The sequence below is a fragment of the Corythoichthys intestinalis genome, chromosome 19 (genome assembly GCF_030265065.1).
Source record: "Corythoichthys intestinalis isolate RoL2023-P3 chromosome 19, ASM3026506v1, whole genome shotgun sequence".
NCBI lineage: Eukaryota > Metazoa > Chordata > Actinopteri > Syngnathiformes > Syngnathidae > Corythoichthys > Corythoichthys intestinalis.
This window is the reverse complement of record NC_080413.1, coordinates 4,264,833-4,285,732: the sequence shown is the minus strand read 5'-3', so window position 1 is coordinate 4,285,732 and position 20,900 is coordinate 4,264,833. Positions and strand designations below refer to the sequence as shown.

At 37.8% G+C, this 20,900-nt stretch overlaps 1 protein-coding gene across 6 annotated transcripts in view; it reads right to left on the bottom strand.

Annotated features, from left to right (window-relative positions):
* The window catches only part of LOC130907290 (disheveled-associated activator of morphogenesis 1-like), a 100,134-nt gene that overhangs the window by 72,759 nt on the left and 6,475 nt on the right, over positions 1-20,900 (bottom strand). For 2 of the 6 annotated variants that reach the window (XM_057822182.1, XM_057822181.1), the window contains exon 1: positions 995-2,141. The exons of 2 other annotated variants lie outside the window; for them this stretch is intronic. The gene's annotated coding sequence lies outside the window, so the exon portion shown is untranslated. Of the gene's footprint in view, positions 1-994; positions 2,142-20,900 lie in introns of those variants that run through there. 2 more of the 6 variants (XM_057822183.1, XM_057822184.1) reach the window with 1 other exon arrangement.

The following is a 20,900-nucleotide window of genomic DNA, read 5'->3' as shown; positions in this document are numbered from 1 at the left end:
AGGAAAAAAATTTAAAACAAGAATAAATATTAAAAATCTGAACGCAGGAGATTTTTTGGGGGGGTTGCTATCACGTTAATGTCCATTTAAGCCACAAATTTCTACAAAATTAAAGAAACTAAACAAAAAAGTAAGAAAAAAAAAATCATTTACAAAGTTAACTAAGGAGTCACACATTCACACTTTGTGCTTTAGCCACAAATTTATTTTTTTCCAAATCAAAAGAAAAAAAAAAAATCTTAACAATATGAACTCAGATTTTAATTATTATTTTGGTTTCCATGACTTAACCATCCTCTTTCCTCAAAACAAATCAGATTACATTGTCGCAGTTGTAATCTCTCCACCACAGCGTGCGTTCTGCAGCCTCCCCCTTCAGTTGCTATGGCAACCAGAGCAGTTGCCGGCCAACCGGCGCGTACTCCGATGAATATTTTTCTTCTTTTTTAACATATCGACCACCTTCACATTTTTTCATCTGTATATATTCCATTGCAAAACCAGGATTAACCGACAACTCCAATTTAAAAAATAAATAAATAAATGGGAGGGTCAGTTTTACGAGTGTGCATTGACAAACGAGTGCAACCTGAGAAGCACAGCGTGGAGCCCTCCCATCACTCAAGGTGACTTTCCTTTTCACCCCCCACCTCACTGTAAAGAAAAAAAAAAAAAGAACCGTACATTCCCGCATCCCTGCATATTTTTCCCAACCTTATCATTACAGGGCATTCCCCTCGACCGCTCCCCCTCAGCCTCCAGGGTGGGCGCTCCGCTGCCTCCCCGTCGGTCATCTCCTCCCGTCATCACCCCCCCTCGTTTTCCACTCCGACACCCGCTAATTAGCCCTCTGCGATCCCATCACCTGCGTCCCAGATTGTATACGCAACGGTGATAAAAAAGCTACCCTGACCCCCCGCCCGCCACACGCGCATTCCAAACAGCAGATAGTGCTCCGGCACCCCCTTTCCCAAACATTGCTTTATAGTCTTACCCACTCACCGGCGTCTTCACTTCCTTTATCCTTTATCCTAAATCCTCAACGTCCAATTTTTTGGCGGCGTTTACAATCATGAGTGACGAATGTGCGCAAGCTAGCCGGCAAAACTTGTGCCTGGCGTTGAGTTATCTCCTCCCTTTCCCTGCAGAATGCAGTGAGAAGAGGATGGGGAGGGGGGCAGGCACAGATGTTAGCGGGCCACGCCCCTTTTCAACACTCCCTCAACCCTAATTGGACACAGTCCGGCGGTGGACGCCGCCTCGTCGAGTCCTACCCTCCCCCCTTCTCCTCCTCGGCCACCGGATGACTTGTTTAGGGTTTGTTTGGAAAGCGGCGTGAGGAGGAAAAAAAAAGCTAGGTGTGAAAGAAGTGTGCCGTTGGTTAGGGGATAGAAAATTTCAAACGATCACTGCTAGACTCTCCCAGTTTAACATCTATCGCTGTCAATGACATTATAACATGACTAGGGATCGGTTAAGGAACATGAAAAATTAAATTACCTGAGCTGAGCCTCGAACGGTATAAAAAATAAATAAAGGAGGATCTATGTACAACAACAACAAAAAAAAAACAATAGCAAAAGTCCGCTAGTTCAAATGCTATAAAATGCTAACTTTTTAACAGTGATCTTAACAAATGGTTCAGACATATTCCCACAAAAACAGGCTAAATATACCCATAAACTAAATTACAAATGCATTAAAAAAACATTAGCTCAAACAAAAACGTAGCTTATGTTGGTCTTCACAGGGAGCACCTGGATTCAGCCATGTGAAATGAGGCAGGCTAGAAGGCAGTGTATCGACCCAAATCAATAAAACTAAATGCAAACACTTTCAAAATCAACCATTACTACACCACTTTAAGCGAATACTCAAAGCAGCAAAATTTAATTCGAATCTTTTTTTCTAATCGAATACTCGAGTTAATCGATTAATCGTTGCAGCACTAAACATGACCACTTACTAAATATCCACTTTTTTCATGTATACATTGGTTATGTCTGTACAGTGATTGACTCTTTCGATGTTAATGGCACTAAAATAAGAAATATTCTTTAAAAAAAAAAAATTTTTTTTTTACTTTTTTGATTTATTTTTATTTGAGTCTAAAGTGGATAGTAATAGCAACCATGGTAAACACACAAATCTTTTTTTTTTAATTTAATTGACTTATTTTTATTATATTTTTTCATTGATTAAAAAAGAAAAATACTTTTGAATTTTGTGGGGAAAAATTTGCTGCTATATTTATACAAATATTGTGGGGGGAAAACTATAAACAACTTGAAGGGTTTCCAAATAATCTGGGAGATGCTATAGGAGTTTAAAAGCAAGAACAAACTCCAACCCGAGCTGCCATATGTGACACCACATCATTCAATGTCCAATATTCTATGTGCAATACTTACTCACGTGCAATATTCAACGACTTCACTGTCAAACTGCTGCTACTTCACGTCGATTATTTACACTGCCTGAACATAGGACTATTTCGTCCACATTTTATTATTTAGATTTTATACTTTTATACTTGCAAGTCACTTTTGAGATTTTAACTGATCCTGCACTAAAAAGGGAGATGCTCTACAATTTCTTTGTACAACTGTATGATGACAATAAAGGGCTATTCTATTCTATAAACATTCTGTGAACATTTTTTTTTACTTTCTTTTGTATAAAAAAATATATGTATTATTTAGGGTTTAGCAATCAATACAAAAAATAATAATAATAAAAATTAGGGCTGTCAAAATTATCACGTTAATGGGCGGTAATTAATTTTTTGAATTAATCACGTTAAAATATTTGACGCATTTAATGCACATGCCCCGCTCAAACAGATTAAAATGACAGCACAGTGTCATGTGCACTTCTTGTGTTTTTTGGTGTTTTGTCGCCCTCTTCTGGCGCTTGGGTGCAACTGATTTTATGGGTTTCAGCACCATGAGCATGGTGTAATTATTGACATCAACAATGGCGAGCTACTAGTTTATTTTTTGATTGAAAATTTTACAAATTTTATTAAAACGAAAACATTAAGAGGGGTTTTAATATAAAATTTCTATAACTTGTACCAAAATTTATCTTTTAAGAACTACAAGTCTTTCTAGCCATGGATCGCGTTAACAGAATGTTAATAATGTTAATGCCATCTTGTTGATTTATTGTTATAATAAACAAATACAGTACTTACTGTATGTACAATATGTTGAATGTATATATTCGTCTTGTGTCTTATCTTTCCATTCCAACAATAATTTACAGAAAAATATGGCATATTTTATAGATGGTTTGAATTGCGATTAATTATGATTAATTAATTCTTAGGCTGTGATTAACTCGATTAAAATTTTTAATCGTTTGACAGCCCTAATAAAAAAAATATATATATACATATGTATACATTTTTTTATTTTAAAAAAATGTTTTCAATCTTTCTCCCCACCCCATCATAGAAATTTTTGGCAAAAGTAAAAACCAAAGTGAGAGTAACCCAGAAAAATCTCCTGTGATCACATTTTTAATTGATTTATTATATTGTTATTATTATATTATTTATTAATTTATTTGTGTCAATGAATCCAGTTGTGGCTAAACAATAGCATTTGGCATTTAGCAACCATGTGGCTTAGTGTGGAGAATCCCACATCCCACGCCCACACCTGAACTCGTCAACGTTTACGAGTTTGGTTTTTGGTTGTCGCGCCAGCCAGTGAAAGCAAGTCCAATATTTATTTTGTAAATCCTGGTAACCTGTCTTTTTTCCCCCTCTTCAGACAAAACTTTTTGTCTCTTTCGTTGCTCTGCCATCTTTGCAAAATTGACGTGAAAACGTTCACATCGACTTCATAGGGGGACGTGACGTATGCCGTAAAGCAGTCAGCACATTTGTAGTTTTTTTGTGTGGCAGGGTTCCAGCCATCCTCCTCAAAGTTAGTGCCGGTGAAAGCGATACAGACCACTTTAAGATATAAAAGAGGTGTCATTCAGCTAGCTGTCTGTGGACATATCACAAATGTAATGAAAATATTTTATAAAAGGTTGAAAAGTTACCTAGTGTTACTTTAATTAAAAAAATAGTTTTTAAAATAAATTTGTGGCTGAATCATGCATTCAGTTTTAATAGCTACTCTTTAAATTGCATTTTTTTTTCTCTCTTCTCTGCTCACTGCAATTACTCACGGCAATAGACGTCCAATCCAAAAAGAAATCACTATCTAGCACCATTTTATGTTCATTCCTTTATCTGGTGAATTAGTCTTTTGCCGGTAATAGCACTAAAACATGATCACTTATCACCATTTAACTGCATTTTATGTTTACATCAATTATCTTTGTTCAGTGAATTCATTTTTCTCCCACCGAAACATAAATTAATTGTGGTAACGCAACTCCACAAACTTTAGCATTAGCCTCTCTCGTCTTCACACGGTCACAGCATTGTGAGTCACAGCTAAGCTAATTATGCCGCCTAGCAAGAATTACGCCATCTATTAGCGCATTGACATGGTGTTGCCTTTCATTTCTTTCGAGGCACTGACACCACGCCAAGCGACGTCTTGGCCCGTCGCACAGCCAAGCGTGCGTAACAAGAGTGGAAAGGCGGATATCAGATCCAGCTGCTAGAAAAACCAGTGTAGTTTTTTTCTTTTTTTTTTTTTTTGCTCCTAACGTGCCGTCACTGCGCTCTTTCAAAAAGCCTCCTCAAGTTCTGACAAGTTTTCTCCTAGCCGAGAATTTTGTTTTGGCTAGCCTAGCATTTGGGAATTAGCGCAAATTCTCCGAATCATATGACCAAGTACAGTAAATGCGACAATAGGACTTAAAGTCATTAGCTTTAACTAAATTGCCATTTTTAGAGATGCTAACGCTTGTCACGCGCTGTCCAATTTTGAGGACAGAGCAGCTTCTTTAATGGTTATGTTTTGTGGCGCTAGCTTGATAGCAGGCCGAGTTACTTCATGTCACACTGTTAGGTAACTTCCATTTTTAACCTTGTTGTAGGCGTTTGTGTAGGTGCAAGTGGAGCTCAAGTTATGTAGAGTCATTCGTATGAGAAATGGTTTCTTCACTTTTGACTAGCTGCCATTGACGGTTATAGACGTCAGATCCGTTTTGAACTTAGATTCAGATAAGAGACGGGGAATGGGTTGTTACTTTTGTCCATTTGCAGTCTTTTCAATGAAACGAGTGCAAGTGTGTCGGCAGATGTGCCAATTTTATTATTTTTTTGCACGCGTTAGCGTAAACTTTAGAATGGCGAGCGTCGTCTTAAACTCTCAAGGCAACTTTTTTTAACATAGTTTGTCGCATCTAGGTGGGTATAGGTCATCGAAAGTAATGTAGACGCTACAATATGTGCTCGTCTGTCAATGCTCATTCGAAATTGTTGGAAACCTTATTTTTGGACAAAACCCTTTTTTTTTTTTTTTTTTTTTACATTTTACACATTAAAACATTTTGAATAATCGTTAGCGAACACTATCGACATATAGACACATGACTAAGACTAGTATGTAGTTTTGACAACAATTAAAGGGAACATCAGAAGCCACAATTGTTTTCTTTTACTAAAATATGTTATTAGAAACATAAAATATTGCAAGTGAGTTAAAAAAATCTATAATAATTAGTCCATGTTTTGACCTACTGAGGGTGCCAAGTTTTATGCACACAATGGACGCTTGGGGTGATGAGGTAGTTTGGCTGGACTGGGAGAACAGCTGTGCTAGCTAGCAAGCGAAGCTAGTCTGACGCCTGGCATGATTTTGTCACATTCTGCTGCCGGTCAGATTCTTTTGTTACAGAGCTGTGGGGTGTGTTCCCAACATTGTACCTGCATCCAATTCCAGCTCATTAGCCGTGTCTTTAAACCTATCCTAGGCGGCTTGCTGAGATATTGACTTGCTGCCATTTTTACAATCTGTATTGGGGCTGGGCCTTAAGTACGCATCACGGTAAATTAATTTACCGCGATGACGATAAATGATGATAAATTCGCCCAAGCGGACTGTTAAATAATTTGAAAATCAATCAATGCATGAAGGAACCCTTCTCCACTTTGGCCTTCAAAGCTCTCGTTTGAATATTTGCTACTACCAACAAGATCTGCACCTGCAGTGGCTCCACCCGGGCCCGCGCCCAAGGCTTCCGTATATATATATATATATATATATATATATATATATATATCTATTATATATATACTAGGGGTGTCAAACGATTAATTTTTTTTAATCGAGTTAATTACAGCTTAAAAATTAATCGTAATTAATCACAATTAATCGCAATTCAAACCATCAATAAAATATGCCATATTTTTCCGTAAATTATTGTTTGAATGGAAAGATAAGACACAAGATGGATATATACATTCAACATACGGTACATAAGTACTGTATTTGTTTAACAATAAATCAACAAGATGCCATTACCATTATTAACATTCTGTCAAAGCAATCCATGGATAGAAAGACTTGTAGTTCTTAAAAGATAAATGTTAGTACAAGTTATAGAAATGTCATATTAAATCCCCTCTTCATGTTTTCGTTTGAATAAAATTTGTAAAATTTTCAATCAAAAAATAAACTAGTAACCCGCCATTGTTGATGTCAATAATTACTTACACAATGCTCATGGGTGCTGAAGCCTATAAAATCAGTCGCACCCAAGCGCCAGCAGAGGGCGGCAAAACTGCGAAAAAACACAACAAGGCACCTTTCACTGTGCTGTCATTTTAATCTGTTTGAGCGGAGCATTTGTGCGTTAATTGCATCCAATATTTTTACGGGATTCATCAAAAAAATTAATTACCGCTCGTTAACGCGATAATTTTGACAGCCCTAATAAATACAAATGAACCGTTTCTCGTTGATTTATTTACCAGTTTTCAATGTAACATATTTACAATTTTACATGCAGTCTAAGAATTAGGTATGTACAAAATTCTTGCAAACAATAAGAATTCAAGTATGAACATTTATAACAGCTGTATGATTTGAACTAGGGCTGTCCCAAACGATTCATTTTCTCCCGATTAGTCAGCCGACTATTTTTACGATTAGTCGACTAATCTAACAATTAAAAAAAAAAAATTGTTTCTGTTTACTAATTTAGCAATGAAATTTTGTTGAAGCTTATCAATTCACAAAAAACATATTGGAACACTTAAATTATTTATTAAAGTACAAATAAACACGTAAATAACAATAATAAATCACAAATAAACAATGAGTTCAAATGCTGATAGAATTAACTAGTGTAGCATCCCGATTGAAAAGGTGGTCTCTTAAACTGATGGTTTACAACTTTTATTCAATCCTTGATGTAATCACACCGTAAGAGCTATGGTGCACACAAATAAAACAACACAATTAGAAATTAACAAAAACTTTTCACCTTTTTCCTTTTAAACCTTATTTATATATCAATGAATTGCCTTTACCTTAATTTATTAGCTTATCATTGACAATCTCGCCCTTGAGTGCAATCACTGTATATACTGTATATATTTATGACTATTTAACCTTATATAATTTTCTAAACCATAAAATAAACCATAACATGAAATAAACCTTTCAGTTAGCATTAAGGACAATACTAATAGCACTTATGGGCCCATTGTCAATGAAACATTATTATTCAGTAAGGCGACAGCACCCTCTGGTGTACAAAAAATGAAAAAAAATTTTTAAAAAAATTACAAACTGGGTGACGGCATTTGAGGTGTTTATTCACGGCCGACGTGCAGCCAAGCTTGGCATTGAAGAGACAGGACAGAAGAGTGTACCCTCCGTTGTTTCTTTGAAATAAGTCAATGTTTTGGACACTCTGGTGCGCTTTTTTTTGGCGTTGTGCCGCTTTCCCCGCTTGCATACAGAGCATCCGACATTCTGAACTTTCCACGCATATATTTTTTTTAACCCTTCATTAACAGTCGACGGGATGTTGTGCTCGTCGACGGATTTACGTCATCGATGACGTCGACTTTGTCGACTAGTCGGGACAGCTCTAATTTGAACAATGTACAACATAATGAAAATCAATACGACGACTGTGCAAACATGTCATTGTAACACAAATGCATTCAGTAATGCCTATGATAGTATCATGTCATTATTATGACGGTCTTATGACAGTGTTATGACGCCGCTGTCAAATAAAGTGTTACCAAATACCATAACAAGCAATTAGTGAAACAACTGGAATAGTAACTGACGGAATAATTAGCACAGAACATGAATTTTGATTGTTACAGTGCCCACCATAATTATTGGCACCCCTGGTTAAGATGTGTTTTTAGCTTGTAATCATTTTTGTTTTATTCAAATAATATGTGACCTTAATGGAAAAAAAAAAAAAAAAAAAAAAAATCCAACCTTCAATACAAGTGCATTTATTGAGTGGGGGGAAAAATCTCACATAAAGAAATAATTATTTGACATCAAATAATGTGTGTCACAATTATTAGCACCCCTGGTGTTAATACTTTGTACAACCCCCTTTTGCCAACAAAACAAGGTCTGGGGACTGAGATGGCCATGGGAGGAGCTTGATTTTGTGTCTGGTGAACCATTTCTGTGTAGATTTGGCCACATGTTTAGGGTCATTGTCTTGCTGAAAGACCCAATGACGACCCATCTTCAGCTTTCGGGCAACAGATTTTGATTTAAAATGTCCTGGTATTTCAAAGCATTCATGATGCCATGCACCCTAACAAGGTTCCCAGGGCCTTTGGAAGCGAAACAGCCCCACAGCATCACTGACCCACCCCCATACTTCGCAGTGGGTATGAGGTGCTTTTCAGCATGCGTATCTTTCGTGGCACGCCAGACCCACTTAGAGTGTTTGTTGCCAGAAAGCTCAATCTTGGTCTCATCTGACCAAAGCACACGGTCCCAGGCTTCAACTGGGACTTATAGTCCAAAAATTACGGTAATTATTTTTGACAATTACTGTAAAAGGGCTGCCAAAAACAACACTAATACGACATTAAATAACGTGATTTATACATGAGCCGATCAATCGACTAATCACAAAAATCATTGGTGACTAGGGGTGTGACAAAATATCGAAATGTTGATATATCGTGATACTTTGTATCCCAAAAGGTTATCGATATGCTCCTGCCAAGAATCGAGATATTGTTTTAAAAAGGTGTCGATGTTTTAAAAAAAAAATTGTAGCACCAAGTTATTCTCAAAATCTTCCACCACAATACAACCACTAGAAAAAAGTATGCAATCACCAGTCTCGGATGAGCACTCACTCAGACATTTTATCATGTAGCACAAACTCGGATAGAAAGCTTGAAAAAAAAAATTAAATTAGTTCAAAAGTGCAACTCTTTAGCATTCAGAAACACTAAAAGAAATGAATAAAAAACATTGTGGTGGTCAGGAAATGTTAATTTTAAAGAGCAAGTGCAGGGAAATATTTATGTAATCACTACTCTGAGGGGAAAAAAATATGGAATCATGAGAAACAAACAAAATGTCTTCTTCAGGCAATCATCTTTGTAAATCTCACTGGAACGGCACCAAACATAAGTTCCAGCATCATCCCCTTGTCAAGAATCTGCATTGGACAAGGTGTCAAGAGTCAAGAATCTGCATTGGACAAGGTGTCAAGAGTCAAGAATCTGCATTAGACAAGGTGATGGTGCTGGAACTTTAGTTTGGTGCCGTTCCAGTGAGACCTAAAATGGCCCAAAATTACCTAATTGCCTGGCCACTGCCACTGACAGCCATAGACGTCCAATCCGTTTGCTGCCACCCTCCCAGTTCAAACGGATTGGACGTCTACTAGTGATAAACTATTCCAATTCACACTAGAAGTTTGTTTTTCTGTTAATTAGTTATTTGTAGAATATCCTAGAATGATTTCCTGACCAACGTATCGATAATCGTTGTATCGCCATATCTTCAGATATGTCGTTATATCGCAAATCGTATCGTATCGTGAGGTACCAAGAGCTTCCCACTCCTATTGGTGACTATCAAAATAGTGGTTTGTGGCATCCCTTCACTTCCATATGATCAAATCCAGACAATCGACCCCCCCATATGGTATCTATAAAGTGGATTTTCACCTACTGCCGGTGGGTCTGGAATGCACCCCCCACCATAAACACTCAACTGTACATCTAAAAGAGAAAAACTGCCAGGTCAACTTTTGTCCCTCCCATTCGATGTCAGTGTTCTTGACAGTTAGACTCCGTGCAAAGCCCTTCCTGAACTCTGACCTAACAAGTGTTTTTTTTCTGGATGAAAGGGCAATTATTCCCACCGGCGCACTCTTTGTGGAAATCTTCCCCCTGACGAAACGCCGAACGGCTTCGGCGAACTTGGCTCGTAACAGATTGACAGAATTGCCAGGTTGAAAGGCCGAGGCTTAACTTGTTGATCCCTCCAGATGTAGGCCAAGCGCACCTCCGAGGGTAACGCTAGGTTGCTGTTTATTTTCCATTCGCGGCGGGCAGATGGGGTATAAAAACCCTCGGCGCGGGAATGTGATGAACAACAGTGACACTTATTAGCTAAATATCACAAATGGATGGTAAAAGTGTAGGTTTTACGTGGACCGCGCGGCCGGCTGAGCAGCTTATCTTCTGGTGTCGTAAGCTCGACCCGAGTAAAGGTGTCAAGGATGTTTGGCTGTGTCGACAAGTAACCTGGACAATAGGGTTGCAACTACAGATGTCCCGATCGATCGATGACGTGATCGGACGATTGGGTCCGATCACGTCATTTTCAAAGTATCGGAATCTGCAAAAAAATATCGGCCATGCCTTTTTTTAATATATATATATATATATATATTATATATATATTTTTTCTTTAATGAAATCGTTTTCTAATTGTATTTACGTTACAGACATAATGTGTTACACTCATCCAGAGTCTTTAGGCTTAAGGTAGGGTTATCAAATTTATCCCGATAACGGCGGTAATTATTTAAAAAAAAAAAAAAAAGTATCACGTTAAAATTAGGGTTGTTCCGATCATGTTTTTTTGCTCCCGATCCTGATCGTTTTCATTTGAGTATCTGCCGATCCCGATATTTCCCGAACCGATTGCTTTTTTTTTGCTCCCGATTCAATTCCAATCATTCCCGATAATTTTTCCCGATCATATACATTTTGGCAATGCATTAAGAAAAAAATGAATAAAACTCGGACGAATATATACATTCAACATACAGTACATAAGTACTGTATTTGTTTATTATGACAATAAATCCTCAAGATGGCATTTACATTATTAACATTCTTTCTGTGAGAGGGATCCACGGATAGAAAGACTTGTGACTTTGTATATTGTGACTAAATATTGCCATCTAGTGTACTTTTTGAGCTTTCAGTAAATGATACTGTAGCCATGCCCAAAAGCATGATGGGAAGTGGAACCATGACTGTGCGTAGTGCTACCAATTGATTTATCTTCTCTGCGTTGGGAAGTAACATAAGGTGTTAAGAAAAAGATCAATTGCTACCTTGCTTCCCCACATTGCTTCCCATGATATTTCTAATTGTTGGGAGAGGGATTGTAAGGTGTTAAACAATTAAACAAAGGCTCCAAAGGCTGCCAAAATTCACTCTACTCATTTTACGCTGCCTTTTATCTCTCCATATAGGTAAATCGGCGCCATTACAGATTGAGCGCGACAATGCGTGAGTGGGTCGTGCAGCGCATGCATTAATTGCGTTAAATATTTTAACGTGATACATTTTTTAAAAAAAATAATTACCGCCGTTATTGGGATAAATTTGATAACCCTACCTTAAGCCTAAACTAAAGACTTTGGATGAGTGTAACATTATGTTTGTAACGTTAATTACAATTAGAAAATGAGTTAATTAAAAAAAAAAAAAAAAAATTAAAAAAGGCATGGCCGATATTTTTATGCCGATTCCGATACGTTGAAAATGACGTGATCGGACCAGATCGATCGATCGGGACATCTCTAGTTAAAATATTTGACGAATATCATTTAGGACTTTGATAAGCACGGTCTCGGTGCTGTGTTGTGGCCGAAATCCAGACTGAAATGAGTTAAAAAGATTGTTTTGCATCATAAAAGTCTGGATCTGTTCGAACACAACCCTTTCGATAATTTTAAAATCGTAAAAAAAAAGCTAGCATTTTATTGCATTTAAGCTAGCGGACTTTTGCTATGCAAGTTAGCCAATTGTTCTTTTGTTGTACTTAGATCCTCATTTATTTGTTGTTTTTTTCTACCGTTTGAGGCTAAGCTCAGTAGGGCTGCAGCTATCGATTATTTTAGTCGTTAATTAAAATTAAAATACCTGAGCTGAACCTCAAACGGTATAAAAAAATAAATAAGGATCTATGTACAACAAAGGAACAATGGCTAACTTACATAACAAAATCTGCTAGCTTAAATGCTATCAAACGCTAACGTTTTTTTTGTTTGTTTTTTTTTTAACTACAATGTTCTTAACAAATGGTTCAGACACATATTCCCACAAAAAATTGCTAAATATACCTATAAACTAAATTACGAATGCATTAAAAAAACATTAGATCATACAAAAACTTGGATTATGTTGGTCTTAACATGGAGCAGCTGGATTCAGCCATGTGAAATGAGGCAGAATAGAGGGCAGTGTATCCACCCAAATCAATAAAACCAAATGCAAACACTTTCAAAATAAACCATTACAAAGCCACTTTAATTAAACGAATACTCGAAGCAGCAAAATTTAGTTTGAATCCTTTTATCTAATCGAATCCTCAAGTTAATCGATTAATCGTTGCAGCACTACTAGACAAGTAAACTTCATTCGCCCCCTTCCAGTCAAAATGGATTGGACGTCTAGTACCGTCAATGGCGATGAAAAATCATCACCCCCTGCCATGCCCTTCCACATCAAACGATGATACAGCACACCCATAAGTGTCTCCAAACTTGTGGTTCTGCCCAACTTAGCTCCCTTTTCATGATCTCCTCTATTATGGGATGTCGAAAGCGGTGACGTACTACTCCATGGGGTAATTACAAACCGAGCGGAGGGCGGCTGGAAACCGAATGTGTGACAGTGGGGGTCTCCCGCCTGGTCCCACCCTGCTTACTTCCACCACATGACAGGAGTCAAAATATAGGCTTAGCGCGCATTCTTGGACCGTCACTCACTATCGGCCTGACAATTCTTTTCACTGTTCATTCACTGTATTAAAAAAAAAAAAAATCTTTCACATCCAATCATTCCGGAGCGAATGCGGTCGACGGGCTTGTAATCACGTGGCCACAATTTCAGGGCTGTGATTTGCATGCTTCCTTGTTTTTCCCGCCGCCACCTGCTAGCTTGTTTTGTCAACACACGTGTCCCGAAACAAAAAACACGACCTTCCGGAGGAGCGTCGCGGAATGACTGTTTTGATGCGTCTATTTCGCGGTATGTCCGCCGTTTCCTATTGTGTCAACAGGTGCCCCGCATATCGCCCGCGCCAAAATGTAATTCTTATTCTTTATCTCATCCCGCATGGGAACTGGACCTGTATGTTGTACCAGCTGCGGGACATTCTTTTCACAAGCTGTCCAGAGTTAGCCATCCGTGGCTAAGTTAGCAATGCTAGGTTAGACAAACTCACGTTAGCTTCTTCTGTAATGTCTAAAAACGTACAGTAAAGACATAAAACTAACCCTGAGAAACATCCATATTGGCAAAGTATGTATGTATGCAAGTTATATTTTTTAGGGAAAACTAGAACATTTCTGACAGCTCTCTATAAGCCTGGCGGGGCACCAGGCTTCTCTTGCCCCCTAAAACAAAATTGAATTTCCTATTCTTTATCTAATCCCGCATGGGAACTGGACCTGTTTGTTGTAACAGCTGTGGGACATTCTTTTCACAAGCTATCCAGTGTTAGCCATCTGTGGCTAACGTCAGACAAATTTACGTCAGCTTCTTCCGTTTCACCGACCGTCACCATTCAAATGTCAAACTGAGCGGAATTTGCGCACGACGCAGGTCATTTTTCGAACGACCCCCAAACATTTTCTTTTCGCCCGTAAACATTTTTTTTCTTCTTTTGAAAAACAAAATTCAAAACTTGTCCTACAATTTTTAACTAAATCTCATAATTTACACATCAAAAATTCCAGGACAGTAAGGAGCATTAAAGTTGTATACAGAATTTGGTAAAAATGTACAGTTCCCCCCAAATTCGCCCAAAACTCTCCCATTCGTTTTTAGTGGGATGCCATTGACAGCCATGTATGTCCAAATTTCCCAATCATTTTCAATGGCAGGAAAAACACAAAAATTCCAAGACGGTATGGTGCATTAAAGTTTTATACAGAATTTGGCAAAAATGTATGGTTCCCCCAAAATTAGCCAAAAACTGTCCCATTCATGTTTAGTGGGATGCCATTGACAGCCCTGTATGTCCAAATTTCCCATTCATTTTCAATGGCAGGTAAACCAATCCAAAACGGTAAGGGGCATTAAAGTTGTATACATAAATGGGCAAAATTGTCCGGTTCCCCCCAAATTGTCCCATTCAGTTTTAGTGGGATGCCATCGACAGCCATGTACGTCCAAATTTCCCATTCATTTTCAATGTCAGGAAAACAACAAAAATTCCAGGACTCTAAGGGGCATCAAAGCAGTATAGAAAATTTGGCAAAAATGTACGGTTTCCCCAAAATTGGCCTAAAACTTTCCCGTTCATTTTTAGTGGGATGGCATTGACAGCCACGTACGTCCAAATTTCCCATTCATTCTCAATGGCAGGAAAACCATTAAAAATTGCAGGACAGAAAGGGGCATTAAAGTTGTATACAGAATTTGGCAAAAATGTACGGTTCCCCCAAAATTCGCCAAAACCTGTCCGATTAATTTTTAATGGGATGCCTTTGACAGCCATGTACGTCTAAATTTCCCATTCATTTTCAATGGCAGGAAAACAACATCAAAAATTCCAGCACGGTAAGAGGCATCAAAGTTGTATACAGAATTTGGCAAAAATGTACGGTTCCTCCAAAATTGTCCCATTCAGTTTTAGTGGGATGCCATTGACAGCCATGTACGTCCAAATTTCCCATTCATTTTCAATGGCAGGAAAACAACAAAAATTCCAGGACGGTAAGCGGCATCAAAACAGTATAGAAAATTTGTCAAAAATGTACGGTTTCTCCAAAATTCGCCTAAAACCTTCCGTTCATTTTTAGTGGGATGCCATTGACAGCCATGTATGTCCAAATTTCCCATTCATTTGCAATGGCAGGAAAACCATCAAAAATTCCAGGACAGTAAGGGACATTAAAGTTGTGTACAGAATTTGGCAAAAATTTACGGTTCCCCCCAGAATTCGCTAAAAACTGTCCCATTCATTTTTTGTGGGATTCCATTGACAGCCATGTACGTCTAAATTTCCCATTCATTTTCAATGGCAGGAAAACGAATCAAAAATCCCAGGACGGTAAGGAGCATTAAAGTTGTATACAGAACTTGGCAAAATTTGCCAAAAACTGTCCCATTCATTTTTAGTGGGATGCCAATCGCAGCCAGTGAGCCTAAAGTAGACACTATTCTAATGGAAAATTTTTGGCATCAACCTGTTGATTCTGTCTTTTTATATCAAAAACCGTAACACTTTTTTAAAAACGATATATTGTTTCTTCAGATTCTTCTTATCGATAACCGTTTGGGGTATAAAGTATCACGATATATAACCTTATATTGTGACGCCCCTACAATTGACAGTGTTAGGCTAGCAGCGAATGAACTTCAAACGGATTGAACATCTATTGCCATTAATGTCAGCGCATGAGGTTTATAGCCTGTTAACTCAGAGTTAACTTACTCAGCTTTAAGAAACCCATTTTATTTCCAGTTCATCTCAAAATATACTCCCTCCAGAGTCTTCATCTCTTCTCATCTGCCATCCTCACATCTAACTAGAACAAGAACTGGGTGACCCGAAAAATTAATTTCTGTGCTATCCAAACTCGCGGCAGTCATACACGCATTGCTATTTTTTCCTTTTTGCTACAAACCGATAAACTAAGACTATGTTCTGTTCACTGGCGCTGTTGTATAAAAACAAGCGACTCCTCCTCAGATGATCACGCTGCGGTTTGAACAAAGACAGCATGTGAGTGCGCTTCTGCCCGCGTGCGTTGGAGGATGGGAGGTTTTTTTTTTTTTTACGGCCCTTGCGGGATTCATATTTCAACCCTCGCTCACGCCAGTCACGCTAATCGTTCGCCGCCGACACACCTGAAATTAGAATATTTGCAACTCGCTGTTTTATTCCGCCTCGGTCGCATGCCAGACGCTTATTTGGAAGTTCAGGCCACTACACGCAGAGTAATAACAGGCAGGGCTGAGGCGCTGATGTGTGTATTCGACGTGTTTGAAGAGAGGGAGGGGAAAAAAATGGAGCTTGTTCTCACAAGAAGTGGGATGTGCAAAAATGTATGGTTCGGAGAAGGACACTGTTTTGTGAATGTAGAAGTTGAAGTTGTGTCACAAGCACTTGGAAGGTGCTATGAAATACGACAGCGAGTGATTTAAAAACAATAGCGTTATATGGTAACGCTATCGGATAGCCGATAATATCGGCCGATAAAAGCATTTTAAAATGATATCCGATAATATCTACATTGGTTTTTCATTATCGGTTGATGGCCAATATGCATGTTGTCTTCAAAGTAAATGTACCACCCCATTTTATCATTGAGAACAAACTCGGATAAAAAGCTTGAAAAAATAATGAATTAGTTCAAAAGTGTAACTCTTTAGCATTCAGAAACACTAAAAGAAATGAATAAAAACATTGTGGTGGTCAGTAAATGTTACTTTTATAGAGAAAATGCAGGAAAATATATATGGTATCACTCCATTCTGAGGAAAAAAACATGGAATCATGAGAAACAAACAAAGAAATAACAATCAAAACATCTAGTAGCACCACCTCTGGCTTTTATGACAGCTTGCAGTCTCTGCTGAGTATTCTTCATCAATTTGGTGCCAACTCTCTTTGATTGCAGTTGCCAGATCATCCTTGCAGGTCGGGGCCTTGCTGTGGACCTTTTTTTTTTAAAATTTCCACCACAGATTTTCACTAGGGTTGAGATCTGGGCTATTTGCAGGCCATGACATTGACTGTATGAGTCTTTCTCCAAGGAATGCTTTAACAGTTTTAGCTCTGTGGCATGATGCATTGTTATCTTGAAAAATGACAAACATATTTTCAATTGACGGGATAAGAAAGCTGTCTAAAATTTCAATGTAAACTTGTGCATTTATTGAAGATTTAACCACAGCCATCTCCCCAGTGCCTTTGCCTGACATGCAGCCCCCTATCATCAAAGACAGAGAATTTTGATGTTTGATTCAGGTAGTTATCTTTGTAAATCTCACTGGAACTGCACCAAACAAAAGTTCCAGCATCATCAAGTTGTCAAGAGTCAAGAATCTGCATTGAACAAGGTGATGATGCTGGAACTTTGTTTTTTTTTTATTCATTTCTTTTAGTGTTTTTGAATGCTAAAGAGTTGCACTTTTGAACTAATTGATTATTTTTTTCAAGCTTCTACATGATAAAATGTCTGAGTGAGTGCTTGTCCGAGACTGGCGATTCCAAACTTTTTGCTAGGGGTTGTAGACGCCTTCTTTGTACCTTTGTACAAAGGCTGGTCAGAGCTTAGTACAGCAGTTAGGCTAATTGACCGTTAGATGTCTCCAAACTAAGATGCTTGAGTTTTGTTATGTGAACGTTCTCATTGTTAAAGCATCACAATACAAAATCGCCATTATATGTTAAGTCCACAGCTGCATATATCAGTATCGATTTGATCTCTGTAACGGATTTTGGGATATTAATTAAAAAGTTATAATCGGACAACTTTACATATAACCACATGTAGCAATTAGGGATGTCACAGTCGCGCCATTCTTCAGAGGATCGGAATTGGGTAAAAAGGATCGGGTTTTTGATGAAAACTTTTTTTCAGGACCAATACAGATTATTAGTACAGTGGTACCTCTACTTATGAACGTCTCTACATACAGAAGTATCAGGTTAAGAGACGCATCAATAGGAAAATATTGCCTCTTGTTAAGAAAGAAATTTCACGTAACGTAACATACTTATAGCTACTCTGCAATTGGCTATTGCCTAGCTTTCTTGGAATCCAATTGGCTAAGAAGGACCTCTACTGTATGTGTATACGTGTATCCCAGTGTCTTCTTTATTAGCCCCTCGTGTTCCGACAGCTTCAGATGAGTGTATTAACTTTTATTCTTGGTGTTTTTACATTATACACAACTCAGATTTGATTTTTATTGTGCAATAACCTAATTGTAACATATATTTGTTCCACGTTTTGATGTATTTTTATGCACTATAAAAGATTTGTCCGAATTTTAGGGGGCTTGGACCAGATTAGGGCATTTACATTGAAAACGCGTCTCTAATTACAGAATTTTCAAGTTAAGAAACTACTTCCTGAACCAATTAATTTCGTAAGTAGAGGTACCACTGTACTTAGAGGGGCCGATAACAGATTTTTGGAGCCCATATTCATTTGCAGGAAAAGTGTAAAAATTGGCATAGAAAAATTGAATAACGCTAACACTGAACTTCATTGAAATGCCTATGGCATGTTTATTGAATGCCTCTGCTGCTTGGCAAACCCCCCAAAATGGATGTCACAAAAGTCATTTTTAAGCAAGAAATAATTTACGCATCACACCTTGTGTTTATTTCAATAAATAGCTAAATAATCATTTGTTTTAGTTCACTGTTTATAGCATCATCTTGCTAGCTTAACTAGTTTGCTGTCTAGTGAAGGACTTTTACACATGAATAATTTCAACAATGAGGTCTTCGACTTGGCAACAATGCATAGAATGTCAACTCGGGACTTGGGTGTGACCGCCAAAGGGCCCAGCTGTTCCAACAACGGGGACAAGTGCAAAAGGCCGGATTGGGGGCAGGGTGTGGCAAGGAGGGGGGTCGGTCGGGGGGGGGCGCACCATGGTGACGGACCCATCCCGGACGGAGGAGAGATGCTAAATGAAGCTATTGTCTGGCCCAAATGAAGCACAAAGACGGGCAAAAACAGGCCGATTGTAGTGGAAGAATCTTGGATTTTTCTGTCCAATCAGATTAAAAGATTCACCTGTTGCCGCGTTTATCTAATCATGCATTGCGGCTTCAAAACAGACATTTTTAGGTTAACTACCAATACAAAATCTACATTTGTTGTACGTATTGATTTTTTTCCCATTTTTTTTGTTACCAAAGACATTGAGACTTTAGTGAATCATTTTCATTATGTTCAGACTTAGATTTACCTCTTTTCCCTCAAACGCATGTTTGATTGGCTGATGACTTAACCCCCCCTACACACACACCCTACACACTCACAGCACCGATAGAATTATAACATGTCAACAACATGCCGCCTCCCCCACCCCGTTCGAAGAGGAAGGATATTAGAAGTTTTTTTTTCGGCCAGCAGCAGCCACTGTACGTAATGTAAAAAGACGTCAATGTTGTGGAGGTGGGGAACACACCACTAATTTTGCTACTGAGAATCCGACCTGCATCTGAGTTAGCATAACATTAAACTGTGTGATTTAAGTTAAGTAATTTGAGTAGAAAAAAAAGATTCGAATTAAATTTTGCCGCTTTGAGTATTTTCTTAATTAAAGTGGTGTTGTAATGGTTTGTTTGAAAGTGTTTGCATCATTTAGTTTTATTGATTTGGGTGGATACACTGCCCTCGAGTGGCAACAGTGAATTTGACATTATTCATTTCACATGTCTGAATCCAGCTGCCCCCTGTTAAGACCAATACAAGCTAAAGTTTGTTTTTATGCATTCGTAATTTGGTTTATAGGTATATTTAGCGTTTTTTTTTCTGTGAGAATTTCGTTTTCTGTGAGAACATGTGTTTAAACGATTTATGAGTATTGTAAAAAAAAATATATATATATTTAGCATTTTATAGCATTTAAGCTAGCAGACTTTTGCTATGCAAGTTAGCCAATTGTTCTTTTGTTGTACTTAAATCCTCATTTATTTCATTTTTAATACAGGTTGAGGCTAAGCTCAGGCATTTTAATTTATTTTCAAATGAAAGTGCAATTCTGCATAGTTTGAAGAAACACTCGGAATTCCATTTGGTGTTTGGCTGTTCGCAAGATAGGTTTTTGTTTGAGCTTATGTTTTTCTTAAGGCATTTGTAATTTAGTTTATAGGTATAGTTAGCCTTTTTTTGTGGGAATATGTGTTTGAACCATTTGTTAAGAGTATTGTTTAAAAAAAAAAAAAAAAAGCATTTTAGAGCATTTAAGCTAGCGGACTTTGCTTTGTTAGTTAGCTAATTGTTATGTTGTACTTAGATCCTTATTTATTAATTTTTTTAACCGCATTTTACCATTTATATATACAGTTGGAGGCTCAGCTCAGGTATTTTAACTTTTTATTTTCCTTATCCAATTACGCAATTATTCGAATTAGTTCATCGATTAATCGACTACTACAATAATTGATAGCTGCAGCCCTAGTTGACATATAAACAGTTATTCAAATCACGGTTTAAAAAGAGCAAACTCTCCATCTCACGTCAAATCACGACCAAATCCATCCAGGTCTTCATCTTCAGTATCACTTTTGAACAACTACAACAACTCAAAGTAAAGGGCAAATAAATAAGCATCGACATATGTTATCGACATAAGTTTCACCTGACTATTAGTCGCAGGCCCAGCCAAACTATGGGGGAAAATTGCCAAGTGCGAATTATAGTCCGGAAAATACAGTCATCATTTTAAAGTATATATATATATATATATATATATATATATATATATATATTTTTTTTTTCACCTCTCCTGCGCTTCCTGACATCGTGCT